The 16,715-nt window shown below is 42.8% G+C and overlaps 1 non-coding gene across 1 annotated transcript; it reads left to right on the plus strand.

Moving 5' to 3' along the window:
• The first annotated feature begins 6,698 nt into the window (after positions 1–6,698).
• Positions 6,699–6,767, plus strand: LOC141464196 (small nucleolar RNA SNORD123). Its single transcript, XR_012463250.1, has one exon. It is a non-coding gene; the product is annotated as a small nucleolar RNA SNORD123 (small nucleolar RNA).
• Positions 6,768–16,715: the final 9,948 nt, after the last annotated feature.

The raw sequence follows: 16,715 nt of genomic DNA on the forward strand, positions 1-16,715 counted from the left end.
GTATTTGTATAAGACTACATCAACAGAAGTTAGAATCCGCGTAGTTTCCCTAAGTAGCTGGGGGGAAAGAGGAAAAAAAAAAAAAAAACACACACCACACAACTCTTTCTCTTCTGAAAACAGCAGCAATACATACTTACTACCCTTTGCATCTCTGCCCAACAGGAAATGAGTACAACAAACCTGATATAACCAAAGTTTATGGATCATTACAAAGTGCACAAGCACTCCTACTACCTGTAAGTATTTTAAGAAAACAGCACTGGTTAAAGATTAAAAGAAATGAGACACTACAGATATTAATGCCTTCAGCTTTCTCAACCACAACAAAACTGTTACAACATCCTAAGGAATAAGCAATACAACTTGAAAGCAAGTGTTTACACTACTTAGTTCAAAACAACCTCTCAAACAGAAAAGTAAACTGCCACCCTCCAGAGCAAAGTCTCAGTTCTCAGCAGGACTCCTCACAGCTGTTCAGCATTAAAATGAGAAAATTAGATGACTCCATTAGTAAACATAATAAAATTAGATTATCGGTACCTGCTGGAGAGGAGGGTGGGAACAAAGCACAAAATACAGGTCTACCAAAATCTTTCACTACTTTAAGCCAAGTAGTTAAGGCCATACCTCAACCTTTCGAGGCAGCAATACACTTCTGATAGTGATGTATATATATAACGCATACTCAAAGTTCAATAATTCTTACTAAGTCAAACCTTGCTAAACTGAGTCAGAGTCTTACTCACATAACAACTGGAAGACGCTGAAACGGCTAAAACTAAGCTTTCAGTGCAATTTCCATTATGAACAATTCTATTTTTACAGCACTCTAGCTGGGCTAGCATCATACCAGCCTTTCACACAAAGCTTCAAACTAAGAGCATTTAGTCAGCTTTCAGAAAATACGGTCACCAAATACACTACTTTAGGGCCGCAGAACATGCTATTACAGTAACTTTACCAACAGTTTTTAGTTCTAGGATGTTTTTCTCAGCTGTAATCTTGCAAATTCTAACCATCTTCGCAAGGGTGCATCTGCACACATGGACAGACCTCTCCTGCCAATAGACCAGTTTGCTGAAGGAACGGATGGCACTGCCAGCTCCCCCCACCCCTGCTGCCCCCCAGGAGTAATCCCAAACAGATTATAGTTGCGTCAATCTAGCATGTACATTTAGCATCTGGAATGATACAGCAAACCCTAATAGCTGTCATTTGTCTGGTCAGCAATCCTCACAAAAAGATGGATCAATACAACAGACCGAGGTGTTTCCTTCTGCGTCGTTGCGGAACGGTAACTCAAACTCCACTCTTCAGAAAAAGCCAAAATACAGTCACACCACAGACCGAAGCCAGTCCAGTTAAATAACAGCCACAGCAAACGTACATTGGGACTTCAAATCGTACTGCAAGAATATCCCACCGAAAACCCCACGTTTCTCAGCCAACTGCCAGTGCCCTTCACGCCACTTCTCTTCTGCTCTCACCAGAAGAGGAGGCAGAGCAAACTTCACTTGCTGAAGTGTGACAAAACCCCCCCAAAACGTTTCAGAGCCACCGGCTGCCCTCCCGCAGCCAGGGCTCAGCGACCGACACGCACCTCACGCTCCTGGGCGAGAAAAACCCTCCCTCCGGTGCGACCCCGAGGGCAGGAGCGGCGGGGGGACGCGGGACGGTCCGGGTTTCAACCCCGTTGGAGATACGACCGGCGGTTTTTCTTTTCCCGAGCAAACAGCTTTCCCCGTCTTCGGGGAGAACGGACCGCCCGTTTCCAAAGGCTCGGTGGACTTTCGGGGGTGGGGCCGGGCAATGCCCGAGACGGGCTCCCACCGCCGGCAGCTCTCCCCGCCGCCGCTCCGCCTCGCCGCCAGCTCCCCCTGCCGGCACCCCGCCGCTGCGGTCGCCCAGACCCCGGCCGGCCCCCGAACCGCCCCCCCCCCCCCCCGCGGCGCCCCGGCCGCAGCCCCGCGGAGCCCACGGGAGGCGGCGGCCCCGGGGATGGAGAGGGCAGCCGGGTACGCGCCACCCCCGCCGCCCTCCGAAAGCCCCGCCGCCCCCAGCCCCGCGCCCCTCTCCCGAGCACCGAGCGGGGAAGGGAGAGGGGCCGGGAAGGGGTTACCTGGAGGCTCCGTAGGGCTGCAGGGAGCAGGCGGCGGCCGCCGCCGCGCTGATGCCCCGCTCCCCGGCGCGGCGCCGCTGCCGCCTCACGCCGCCATGGCCGCAGCCTCGCCCGGCGCAGCCCCGCCGGGCAGCCCGCCCTCCGCTCGCTCCCACCAAGTTTGCGGGGCAGCAGCTGCGCGCCTCGCCCGCCGCCCCCCGCGCCCCGCCGCGGGGGCGGAGCAGCGGCAGCCGGGGCGGCTGCGGCGGCCGCTCGCCCGCCCGTCCCCAGCGATGCGCGGGTCGGCGCGCAGCCCGCAGCCGGCGCTGCCCCCGGGCTGGGGGGGATCGCGCATTACTCCCGTCCCTCCCCCGCGCTCCCCCCTCCGGGCCAGCCGAGAAGTTGCAACTGGTTAAGATATTTGTGCTTGGGGTCTGGTTTTGTGGGGGTTTTTTATTTTTATTTTTTTCATATTTTTTTTTTTTTCCTTTACTTACCGCAGCCCAAAAAGCATGACCCGAGGCTTCTCCTCGCGATCACATCCGAGCAGGGCCGCCCCAGCCCCGGCACAACTAAGCACAACAAATCCTGGCGAGCTGCGGCAACGCGACAGCGGGAGGGAAGGAGGGAGAGAGGGAGGAGGGGAAAGGCGGCGGGCGTGGGGCAGCTTCGTGGGTGCCGGGGTCCGTAGGGGCTCCCGCGGGATCGGGGAGGGGGGCGGGGGGGTGCGACGCTGACGGCCGGTGCCCGGGGCTCCGCGTCTCCCCGCCGAGCGGGGCTCCGGGGCCGGGCAAAGGCGCCGCCGAATCCAAGGCGCAGCAGGTAGAGGAGGCGAAGGGGAGCCGGGCTCCAGCGGCTGCCGGAGCTGCCCCGGGGCGGCAGGGGAAGGGGAGCGCCCGCCTGTGCGGAGGCTGCGCGCCGCCGGCTTCCCGCTGCCCCGCACACGCCGGGACCCTGCGAGCCAGACCCCCCCGGGGCCCGGCGCGGAGCCGCACGTCCCCGTCCCCGTCCCCGTCCCCGTCCCGCTGCGATGGTCGGGCAAGCGGCCAGCCCCTGCGCTGCGCGGCTCGGCGCGGGGGAGCGCGGCGCTGGCGTTTTTGCGACCACGTAAAAAGCCTGCGGCGAGTCCCTCTCCGCGCCCCTCCCCTCCCCTGCCCGGCACGGATCGACGTGTCAGCCCCGAAAGTTTATTTTTAGGCCCTGGGAGAGTTCCCTATAAAGGTCCCGTGGCGTGAGTGGGGCGGTGAGACGTGGCACTGCGCGGCTGGCGGCCGAGGCGCGCAAGCATCTTCCCCAGGTACGTACGTTTGTATTTCGGCGCTGATGGTATTTTAGGCGCATGCTTTTGTGTTTAGCCAGCCCATCCGTGTTAAACCAGGAGGTTATTTTTGTTTGTGCATGTATTGTAATGAATTCCATCAAAGTTTTATTTATTTATTTATTTTTCTTTTATGGCAGCATTTGCACGTTTCTACTACAGACCACAGCAGAAACTGACTTGCGTTGTTTGCAGTAGACTAAAAGCACTGAGACTTTATTAAAACAAACAAAACCATGGAATTGATCCATGCTAGAGTAATCCTATAAAAATATACTTAATTAAAACAACTAGAATCGAAACTTATCTGCAAGCCAAAATGTTGCAAATCCAAATTGCCTGAACCATCCAGCTCAAGGGAGAATGTGACTTTGGCTATGTTATAAAAGAAACTTGTTCAAGGAGAAACTTTAATGAAAGTTTGAAGTTATCATTAAAAGTGAAGCTCTGGAATTTGGGACATTCTTTCTGATTGTGTCTTGGTATTAGGAAAAAAAAATACAACCAACCCCAAAACCAAAAAACCTCAACCAAACCTCAAAAGAAAATACTAAAGGCCAAACTTTTTTTTCCATTACAGTCATGTAACCCTGACAGTCAAGGATGTTTGCTTATTTATAACAACACAGTTTTCTAAGACACTAATGTAATGCATATTTATCTACGATTACTTTCCTGTGAAATTTCCTTATCTCCAGAAAGTACTTGTTTAGAATATAAAAGAATCTGTTTTACACCTAAAAATTGCCATCAAAGTAATAGAAGATACAGGATGGTTCACGTATATACCCCTTTAACTTGTTTGGACTATTTTTAAGATGTACCTGTGCACATCAACAAGTCCCATGCTTTGTATGTGTCTCCACCTGTTAGACTTTCTTTTTAAAGCAGAGGTATACTTATTTTTCCAGCTGCTGGGGAAAAAAAAAAAAAACAACCCCAAGCATCCATACTTTATCTATGAAAAGTAAGCACTGTGTGTGCAAAACCAACTGCCAGTAAAAGAACATAAAAATTTTAGCACCTCCAGTGACGTACCATTTTAGCCCTAACAATTCCTCTGCAGTTTGGCTATGAAACAATGGGCACATATGTAAAAAATTAAAATAAAAAAATAGACTTTTACAGCTTTATATGATACTGAATTAATGATGTACAGTACATCCTAAGCAAAATTCCACTGAAGTCATACTTTCTCTGTACCATCCCCAGAGGTTTTAAATCATGTGCTTTATAGTTAACTACGAATCTCGTGGAAGAACAATAATGATGTCAATGATTAATTCTGTTTCATTTTATTTTATTTTGAGAAGGGCAAAAATGTATGAAGCTGGCCTGAGATTAACCATGTTTGAAATAAAGCGACGAAAATGTAACATTATTTAATGTTACATTAGTGGCTGAGGATCTTGGGGGTCTGTACAAGTGCCTTGCACAGTGGTGTCTCGACCCCAGGCTAAGCCTCTATGAATTACTATAACCAAAATAAATAAGGATATCCTAACATAATGCAGAAGTATTATGCTGAGGGTAGAGGGGAAAGAAGCCAGAGAAGCTCTATTATCTGATTTAAAGGAAAAAAACCATCAGAGGATCCAGTCCCAGTTCCATCCAGCCTTCCTTCCAGTACAGACCCCCTCCACCTTTGGCCTGTATTTTCCTGTCATTATTCTAATTCTTGATCCCTCCTTCCTACAAAATAAAGCCAAGCATGCTAAAGGTTGGCAGCCTGTGAAAGCGGGAAGGTACTGCAGTTGGAAGAGGAGAGGCTGCACAGCATCTTCAGGCTTTTGGCCAGTTTGGCAGGAAGCCAGATTTCAGCTCCTCCCTGTGGTGGCAGGATATAAGGAGTGTTAGAAAGCAGGGAAGGAGGTGGATTTCCATCTGTTTAGGTAGGAAAGCCATTGAATAAGGGAAGGCCTGTCTTCACATTTCCTGTCAAAAGCACCTTGGATAGTATGTCTGTCTTTCATCATTTAGAAAAATCAGATACTGTAAGCTCAAAGTTTAAGTTAGGTTAAAAGGAAAAAGAAAGGGAAAAGAAAAAGGAGGGAGGAGTTAGCTTCAGTAAAACTGAGCCTTGAGCTTCCATCATAGGGAAAAGGCCTCTCTTGCTTCACAATGACGGAGTTCAAAGACTTTATTTCCATTGCAATTTGCTTTTTTTCACACCATTGAAAACATCAGTTATTTTTGTTTAATTCATGAGAAACATGCAGGGAAAAACTTTGACATCTCCCAGTTAATTGCCTGCTTTTGTTTTTTCAACCACATCATCTGTTACTCAGGAGAAACCCTCCTGATGACCAGAAACTTTCCAGAGCAGACCAGCCAGGAGCATGGTGCATGTGAACAAGCTCCCTTTCTTGAACCAATGCTAAAGAACAGAGAGTTTGTGTAGTCTGGTATCTTGAATCCACACTGCTTATGTGAGCTTGCTGAGACACCTGTTCATCAGATCTACATCACTGTTGCTTCCTCCTTGCCCACTGAGATTCATCAAAGTATTTGGTCTGCTGCATTTGAGTTGTGTGAGTCCTCAGCATTCCCGCCTGCATTGAGCAAAGTCATCTTCCAAGGCTGGATCACCATGACTGCCATATTTGAATGTCATCCTCATTTGAATGTCATTTACACTTCAGATGGGTCTGGTAGAGAAGTATCCTGTTAAAAAGCAGGACATGCAAGGCTGTAGCTGTGTATCCCCAGTAGTGCCTGTCCCAGTAGCAGACACAAGACAAGTTCAGACTGAGCAAGATTTTAATTGTCTTAGCAAAAGACACGATTACAATACTTGCTTTAAATCACAGGGAAATAAATGTCAGAGTTACAAACTCTCTCCTGTTTTCTGTCAAATTATTGTCTCGCATTATGTGCTGTATTTAAAGGTTACACTGACTAGTATCTGTAATATCTATGCATTAGGAACAGCAAGATGAGATTCTAAATTACTTGGCTTTTGAGAGCTAGATGTTCTTCTGATGAGTTTATATTTACCATTTGTGATCAAAGGAGAGAATAAAGTATTTCTCATGGTATTTGTATGATTTAGGCTCTTTATAAACAAAATGGTTTATGAATGCTTAGGTTATATTTTTGACACAACTATATAATATGAATAAATGTGCACTTGCATTTATAAATCTCCGAGCTGATTTTTAGTAATTGCCTCTTTCTTTTCATTACAGTCTCTGACGGATAAGGCAGTTAAAGAAGTTGTTATATGAGCTGTAAATAAGGGCCATCTAACTTCAAGTTCCTAAAAGTAGTCAGATATTTGGTGAACATGATGATTTCTGGGGTACTGATTCATGTGATCTGAAAAAGCCATCCATTTCCTGATTCACCTTCATATCTCCTCCAGGAAAAAAAGGGAATATTTTACAATTAATACCCACAGTCAAACAATTTGTGTGTCTGTGCTTTTTCTATCTTTCAGCCACTTCCTTTAACTGATACATTCAAAATGAAGAGGAAGATAGGACCGAGAATGAAGAATGCCTTGGAGAAATCCAGTCAAAAAGTTGGAGGAGCAGAAATAATAGGAAATATTAATAACTCTGGTCTCTTAAATAGGTCAGAATTTGGACTGAAATTATGCAAAATTACAAACCTAAGACATGACCCTATTACATTTGTATCTAGATTCACAGATTTTTAAATCAATACATAATAAAAATAATCGCATGTTTTTCCCTCTACCTTGGATGATAATGTATTCTGCTGCCTCACACAACTTTCTTGTATGTACTAACCTAAGTTTTAGTTTTTTGGTTGCTAGTCCCAAGACAGCTCCTTAAAGTAAACCAGGCTATATATTAGCAATCTATTAGTTTCTTCTCTCTATCTGCAAGTCCATAACCATTGGATTCCTGTGTTACTACATCACGCAGCAGTACAAGTGGAATTTGGATAAAAGCACATACGTATGACCTTATCGCTGCCAAATGGTCTAAAGCATAAGACATAGACCGCATATAGACTTCAGGCTTTTGTGCTGGCCTTTTTGGGAACGTGTGTGTAGAGAGGATACTTGGCGTAACTCCTGCCTTCATAGAATTAGACCATCACAATCCTTAGAAGAAATCTTAACTGGCTGTGTAGTGCTAATACTTGGGAAACGTTTCTGTGACACTGATCCAGCATTAGGAGCCCTAAATCAAGTTTTCCCGGGAAAGCGCATCCAGCAGGCAGTGAGGTGTACGGCATGGGTGTAGTGATGGTGGAGTTGTCTATGCACAAGAATTTCATAGTAAATTCTCCAAGTAGGCCTAAGTCACTTTTTAAAAGTGATTTAGCTAAATTAGAGCAAATCCCTGTGTGAACATTCTTGGTTTGCTTTTAGCATATCTCAGATGCACAAAGAAATGCATGTAAATTAAATTGAAATGAACAAAAAAAGACTAATCAGAAAAGTGTTTTCCTATAAAGAGTCTCACTGACTGTCTTTAATGAGAGCTCATTTACCCCTCTAGTTAAACTCAGACAGCATATTTACGTGACCAAGATCTCACTCACCCTCTGCCCTTTCACTCTCTAAGACTCGCAGTGAACACAATAAGCTAGAAGTAACTGTCAAGAGGATTTACGTAGGAAATACAGTCAGGAGCTTAACAAGATGCATGACATATTATAATAGATTCATTTGTCCAGCCATACATTCCCTATCAGATCAGGTCATTTAGCTGCAGCCATAGAAGTTGCAATCCAATTCAAGCGATATTTTCCTCAGTTGCTCCTGCACTGTGTTCAGTTGCCTGGTAGGAAAAAAAATTAGATGGTGTTATTTACAACCAGTCTTTTTAGTCTGAAATTGTTAAAAACCAAAATGCTTAACAGCTTTACAGTGGCTATAGAAGAAGTATTAGGCAAAGACAAAAGAGAAAATAAATTTAAACTAATGAGTGCTTATCACTGAGCAACTAAAACCAAAAAAGACCCAAACCCTTCTGAATGTTATTTACTTTGCTGATTTTACTTGGGTACTAAACACCCACCTCACAGTCTGGTCTTGTGTTCCATCATTAGTCTAAGTCACACCAGACCAGAGCAATAGGAGTGTAAGGAGGTACCTACATCAACCTAGACTTGAAAGGAAGCCCAGCCCACAGCCCTGCAAAGGTTTTGTGCATCTCGGTTGGCACTTGTGGATTTAGCAGTTCTGTTCTGCCTGTCTCTGATCAAGGCCAAACGTGTAAGTGTCAAACATACATGAGGGAGATCCCCCTACCCAGCATTGTTTATAAAAGGAGATGCTGTGGGCTGTGAATTAGGAACTGTAGATACTGGCCTCACATCAAGCAGTTGTTAATACCCCAAGTTGTATCTGATCACTGCCCCAAATCCCACCCATACAGTACTGTTATTTTTTTTAATGTTTTTCAAAAGTCACCAATAAGCAGCACCAAAAATCTGTGCAAAATCTTTGCAAAATCTGTGTTGAGCTGAACTCTCTGCAGTCGCACCTTTAGCTTTCATGCAGTGCTCTGTCTGAAAGCGATGCGTAAACCAAAGGGATGCCACCATTTCCCAAACAGTTGTGAACTTTGCTGGCAAAATATAGTGCATCTGTTTATTGCAGGCAGTCCATTTTAAAGTGTGTGGCTTATTTTCTACTGTAAGTTGGTTTTTTCCATTCAAATATGAATAAATCAGCCTGCATTATGACTTTGTCAGTTCAAGGTATTAGGAAGATGATGTTCCTTGATGAGCAAAAGTAAGAAGCAGTAGCATTACAGGAAGATGGAATTAATATGCACTTGGTGATCCTCATTCTAATACTGCCTAACATTTGAGTGTTTGACTTATTGCCTTTAGCATTCTGCTAATGTCTGATGTTTGGTATAAGTTCAGTTATTAAATTTGTACTCCCCTTTATTGATTTCCATAGCCTGAAACACTTGTGATTATTGAAATTATTTACATCAGAAGTATTGCATTCAAAATGTTTTTATTGTTTTTCTTTGTAGTTTACTTAATAAAAACTGTTACATTAAAAATATTGTGGGCTAATTATTTTTAGTTTTGGCTGGACACATGAAAATGTGTTAGAGATTTTGCTGAAGAACAGAATGCCTACCCTGAGTCAGCCCCAAGAAGGCAAAATGTGGTTTTCCAAACCTAAAGCTTCAGAAAATAAGCCTCATTCCAAAACACTTAGGAGGAGGGGGGATGTCCAGATGTACTATCAAAGAGCAAGAATCACTTTTTTTTTTGTTTTTCAGTTGGACCCAGTTTCACTTAGATTACTAAGGTTTTTTACTATGTTAGAAGACTTGGGTGTGAAATCAGGTTAGAGGAAGATAACAGAAAACAATGTTAACCTTGTAAGTCCACCATCATGCTTTAAATGTTACCACAAGATACCAAAAGGAGACCAAGACTGTAATGTCCACATGCCTTGAAGTACCTCTTGTCTCTAACGGACATCCTCAATTCAGAGCAGAAGCTGAGGGCCTGCGAGGTGGGATGGGGTGTGCACTGATGGTGCTATATAAACAAAATAAGGCTGTTTGCTGTTGGTTCTTTCATCAGCCATATGTTTACAAAGACATTAAAGTATAAAATTTTAAAAGTAGTTGTAGCATGACAAAACTGTTAATGAAATAATTTGCATAAAAATGTTAGATTTCAATTGGGTTTGGCAGCTGTGGACAGAGTTTCTAATTTAAAAGACAAGTGAGTAAAGAAAGAAATACATAGGACTACATAGACAACGCTATCTTTTTTATTCTAATAATCAATTCCTACTACTACCAAAAGGAGAGTGTTAATAATAGGACTCAGTCAACAAGTGGAAAAAAACTTGAATTATCTCAAGAAAAAAGGAGAAAAAAATTAACGTTTGTCCGACTGCAGCCCAAAGCCTCCATGCCTACCAACTTTCTTGACTTTTCACAAAACCAGGCTATGCATTATGCCCCAAAGACACAGCAACTTGGACCACAAGATAGGAACTAGTTCTAAAGTTAAGGGCTTTTCTGAAGAAAAATCTTCCCAAAGGCATTCATTCTGAGCACTTAGTAAAAGTGGATAACTAGCACAAAGGAAGAGACATGTTTGTTGCAAAGTGTGCACACACAGGAGGAAAGCAAGGAATAACTCAACATTGTCAATGATTCTGGTTGTAGCATGATAACTCATCTAGGAAAAAAAAAAAACATTCATTAACATCAAGTTCCAGGAGAGTTTTACATAGTGATTTCTCCATGAGACAGAAGCAAATGCAGTGTCATAGCAGCTGCACGTGGAAACAAGCAGCTGTGTGAAAAGATCTATTGAAACCTGCTTTCCCAAGGCTGCGTCTTATATCTGAATGGCGAAACCCTCAGGTCCTCCTGCTTTCCATATGCTGGGAAATGTGTGAACGATGCTCCTCCATCCTTCACATTGTTGCTGCTCTCCCCATGTCCTCTGGCCTCCTGCCCTCCCAGCCTAACCCCCGAGCCTGGCTGGTCAGCTGGGCAGGGTAGAAGGGTGATGACCAGGCTAAAGCTCAATACTGCCTGCTGGCTCTTTGACCGGTGGTCTGCTGCTGAACACTAGCTACCATGCACGCTGCCTGTAAGAGGCTGGCAGGGATCAAAAATGTACTCTGTTGTGCAGATGGGACTGTTCAGTGATTTCAAAGAATATTAGGGATTGACTGACAGCTTAATCATCATTTTAGGCAACCACGATAAAAACTGAAGCTTTTATAAATCCTGGCATTGTATTTTCATAAAGCAACTTCTTTGTTGTGTTTTTTTTTTTAATTAGATAAATAAGTTTTCTCAAATTAGAGCAACAAAGCAAATATTTGCATATATACCCAAAGTGTAATGAAAAAAAAGCAAATAAATATGTTCTATAATCATCTTTGCTGTTTGAAAGTTTATTTAATTCACCTGACTTCTGATTTGTGAAGCACTATTGTAAAAGGAGGGGCAACAAGGCCTAGATATTGACATTTGTACAGCATAGCCACATCTAGATACTCTTTTTAAAAAGAAGTGGTGTCAGTAAGTCACGTCTCTTGGAGGAACTAAGCACAGAGCAGCTCCAAAAGACATATCAGATGGTCAATTTTTTTGCCTTTTTACTGGTTCACGGAGTTTAATGTAGGAACTCAGGTTTGGTCTAGATGCATTAACGACTGGTTTTCTAAACTATTCATGTTGTTAGTTTTTTTCTTTTAGAGAGGGAACTGGAGAAATGTTCTACTGTTTGAGGCAAAAAGCATATGAATTGGAAAAGTTCTTTATGGTGATAAATGCTTTCATTCTGCTGCTATGACAAAAAGCCATGTGAAAGGATAGAAAACTGCTGCTCATATAGTTTTATTTCACAACAGCTGATGAAATTACAAGATTAACATAACTTCCAAACACTTCTACCCCATGTTTAATGGTTGATGTTGCCAGGGTCAGCAGGCATGGAGCTGCCAACAGGAATGTCTGGACATTCTTTACAGCAGATTGTCAGGAAGAATCTCCCACTTGGCTGACTCAACGGGATATTTCTTCCTCAATAGATGCAGTAAGAGCATCTGTAAATGTTTTGAAGTTCTGGTCAACAGCAAATCCTTGGCAAAGATTTTTCTGACTTTACTGTATCATTTCTAGCTTGATACAATCAAAAGCCTTTTAAAGAAATGAAGTGCCTACATTTTCTTGCACACCAATGGCATTTGCAATTAGAGGAAAACTAATAGATAGTGCAAATAAATAAAGCTCAAAGTTCCTGCTGTATTTAGTGACATCTTGCAGTATACTGTAAGTCTTAAAATGACACAGCATGAAAAAGTACCCTTTAAGACTGACTCAAGTACATTCTTCTTGGAACTCTTTATTAATAACTGCACAAAAAAAATTCAAATGCACATTCTGTAGAGTGAATATGACTGAAGAAATCAGCAAGGAAAGACTTAGAGGGTGGCAAAATACTGTTTGGATTTGTTAGTTGAGATCATGAAAGAAAAACGGAATTATGTCTTCTCATTTTAAATGATAGCTTTCCTTTCAGTTCTCATATTAAGATCACTCATCCAAAAAATACAGATAACTAACATATATCCTATGTTTGATAACTATGCAACATCAAGAGTACAGTTTTTTGATCTATTTAAGAGCACAATAAGACTGGTTACTGCTGACACGTCATTATCAGCCATAAATAACACACCTTGGGAAACCGCAGAAGAGTTTATCTCTGTGTGCATTTACTCAGTGGTTAGCACAACAGGACCCCAGTTTGGCTTGGATCTACCAATGGGTGTTATCATTATATCAAAAAAATTGATAATAGCCCTTCTATTTGATAGAAAGTTACACACTATGATTCTCTGGGGAGGCTGTTACAGACAAATGCTTCAAATCCGATGGGGAAAAAGGTGTAGGTATTCAGATATTATGGTCATATATAGAGATCTGAGAACCCCACAACACTGCCAGGACCTAGGAAGGGAGTGCCTAAATACATCTAATTAAAGTATCCTTAAGGGTACATTTGGTTTCTCAGAAATTAATTACCTGACAAACATATGTCTTTTCTTGGTATTTATTTTCTTCTTTTTCTTACAACTCCCTTCCCTGTAACTGAAATTAAAGTGCTGAAGGAATGAATAAGTCCTACTGATTGTTTTTTTTTTCTGGTAAGATTATAAATGAAAACACATTTGACTAAAGCCTGTGGAAAATGTAATTTGTTATGTCACAGCAATCACTCAGCATGTGTACGGCTGGGTTTGACAATACCAGGCCCTGCTTATTTTAAAATCAATTGCAATGGCCTCAAGGAAGAAAGGGTAAATGAAGAAAGACTGATGGCTTGTGGGCTCAAACTACTGTGGGTCACTGGGAGCTAAAACGGAATGTTCTAACTTGCCAATGAGTTACTATTCCAATGCCAAGGCAGAGGAGTGTAGGCCAGATTAATGTCTCATGTCTCATTTCAAAAACATTCCCTGTCTTTTACAGACAGTCCTTTTGATTATTTAGAATCATAGAATTGCCTAAGTTGGAAGGGACCTTTCAGATCATCTAGTCCAACCATCAACCTAACACTGACAAAAACCATCACTGAACCATATCTCTAAGCATTACCTCTACCCATCTTTTAAATACCTCCAGGGATGGTGACTCAACCACTTCTCTGAGCAGCCTGTTCCAATGCCTGATAACCCTTTCAGTGTAAAAATTTTTCCTAATATCCAATCACCTGGTGCAGCTTGAGGCCATTTCCTCTTGTCCTATCACCTGGTACTTGGGAGAAGAGACCAACCCCCACCTTGCTACAACCTCCTTCAGGAAGTTGTAGAGAGCGATAAGGTCTCCCCTCAGCCTCCTTTTCTCCAGGCTAAACAACCCCAGCTCCCTCAGCCACTCCTTATAAGACTTGTGCTCCAGACCCTTCACCAGCTTCATTGCCCTTCTCTGGACGCACTCCAGCACCTCAATGTCTTTTTTGTGGTAAGGCGCCCAAAACTGGATACGGTACCCAAGGCGGGACCTCACCAGTGCTGAGTACAGGGGGATGATCACTTCCTTAGTCCTACTCACCACACTGTTCCTGATACAGGCCAGGATGCTGTTGGCCTTCTTGGCCACCTGGGCACACTGCTGGCTCATGTTCAGCCGACAGTCGACCAACACACCCAGGTCCTTTTCTGCCAGGCAGCTCTCCAGCCACTCTGCCCCAAGCCTGTAGCGCTGCATGGGGTTGTTGTGACCCAAGTGCAGGACCTGGCATTTGGCTTTGTTGAACCCCATACCATTGGCCTCGGCCCATTGATCCAGCCTGTCCAGGTCCCTCTGCAAAGCCTTTCTACCCTCCAGCAGGTTGACACTCCCACCTAACTTGGTGTCATCTGGAAACTTACTGAGGGTGCAGTCAATCCTCTTGTCCAGATCATTGATAAAGATATTAAAGAGGACTGGCCCCAATACCAAGCCCTGGGGAACACCACTCGTGACCATCCTCCAACTGGATTTAACTCCAGAATTACGGTCATTGTAGAATCTTGGCTGATGCATCTTCCTCTCTTATCCGTGGTTATGGAACGACTTTTTAAGCTGATCTCTAAACACTGGGTGAACAAGCTTTCAATGTACTGCAAGTTCTTCTGCAAATAGTAGTAACAGAGGACACCATTAAACAAGAATCATATCCCTACAAATCTCCCCCTACAGCATCTTCTGATCCTGTCTGATAGCTGGAAGATCGCAGACTCAAGGCTAAACTCAGCTCAGCTCCACAACAGAAAGCCAAGATCAAAAAAGGAAAGCTAGAGTGTACTTATTAACATGGGTGCTTAGTTCTGAGTTTAGGGCTAGGAGATTGTTTGGTATGAAAGAAAAAGAAATGAAAGAGAAGCAGAGATTAAAAGCAAGCAGATGAGGAAAAACAGTAAAGTACAAAAAAGCGAAGGGTAAGGAAAAGGGAAAAGGCAAAAATATGGTACCCTTCATTGTGTCAATCAAGTAATAAAATGTTTTCTCAGTACTATGCCTGAAATCCACCCATCCTTTTCCAAGCAATATTCAGATAGTCCCTCCACTCAGAGCACTCAGATTCTTTAGTGTAAGAGCTGGAATTACATCTAGCCTAAGTATCCTGTCTCTAGTTGTCACCCATATCAAATACTTAAGAAAGAGTTCAACAAGGCAAACATACAGCTGCCCATCAGTCATTTATGACCTACAGATGTCCAGTAATACAGGATTTTAGTACATTTATACATCCTTCATAGCCTTATATTTCCATAATTTATTCCATCACCGACTTCATGGATCCAGAGTATCCTAGAGTGAGGAATGCCACAGCTGAGGTATGTTTTGAAAAGACACATTTCCTTTTGTTTGGAACATCTTCCCACCTAGTTTCCATTGTCATTGTATCATAAGACACAGTGACTAGTCATTCCTTATTTGCTTCCTCCAGATCCCGTACAATTCTTTGAATCTCAATTTTCTGTCTTCCCAGGTTTTTTTTATGTGGAGAGGCCTTGCTTAATTTATATAGTTCACATGGAGAAGTGATTTCATAGAGCTGGTCGCCTTGCCACCACTTTTTTGTATCCTTAGCACTTCCATTATATCCTTTTTGAGACAGGAGGAATCAGAACTACAATCAGCATTTTAGGCTTAGGCGTGTTATGGATTTCTATAGCATTAAATCTCATATAGAAGCAATAGGACGTTCTCTTTGTTGGTCTCCGTCCTTTTCTACTAATTCCTAACATTCAGTTCTATTTTTGACCACCACTGAGAGCTGAGCTGATGTTGTCACGAAAGTAGCTATTGTAACTCCAATGTCTTGTTCCTGAATGACAACGGCTCGTGCAAAGCTCATCTTATTTCCTTCTGTGTGCATCCTTACATACATGGAATACATACATACTTACATATATGGAATTTCAGCTACCATCTTATCATCCACTCACACTACATTCTGAGGCCTTTCTGAGGAATTTGTACTTGCTCTTCATCTTTGCTACCCAAAATAACTCCGTATCATCAGCATGTGCTCAAGTACCTCTTGCAGTACATGAAGAATAACAGATGAATTTTCATCAGATTTTATTAATCAAATGCTAAAAATTAGTATTGCAAGTACTTGAGCAAAATGCAACAGAATGCTATACCTACAAATGTAGAGAGTATTCCACCCTGATCTTTGAATGAGTTGAAAAAAAAAAACCCACAAAAATTGTCAGGATTACCACCTTTACACAGAAGGTTTTATTTCCAAACAATTTTCTGCAGCTTGGATTATTTTCTTGATCAACAGCATCAGAGTGTAAGAGATTATTACCAAATTATTTCAAAATGATCATTTTGAGCCGTAACTTTAAGATTCGGTGATGAATACTGCAAAGAACTATTTGAGCTTGATGCGACCAAAAAATACAAGACAAAATTCCAACTGGCATTCAAATGTTTTAAACAATGGTCAGATAGTGAGTCTAGTTATTTCTAGAGCTCTGCTATGGTTACTTAGGAACTGCAAGTACGATGACAGAACTGCACCAGAGAAAACCATTAAGTGTGAATGCACAGTGCCAAACTAGCTCACAGCTTACATCAGTGCAACTTGTTTCTGCATCTAGTTACAGCTATAACTGGCCACAATTTAAAACATACAAGGAACACATGATTTAATGCTTTTGGTCAATATGTGCTAAACAGATCCAAATTTCAGACACACCAATCTCCTAGATAATAGGTTGGCCAGTATTTTCACATACTTTTTATTCCTCATTGTAACCAAGCAAATTTAATTGATATGAAAATACATTTGCCAAAGGCCCCCCCAGTA

This window comes from Numenius arquata, chromosome 4 (genome assembly GCF_964106895.1).
Source record: "Numenius arquata chromosome 4, bNumArq3.hap1.1, whole genome shotgun sequence".
Lineage (NCBI taxonomy): Eukaryota > Metazoa > Chordata > Aves > Charadriiformes > Scolopacidae > Numenius > Numenius arquata.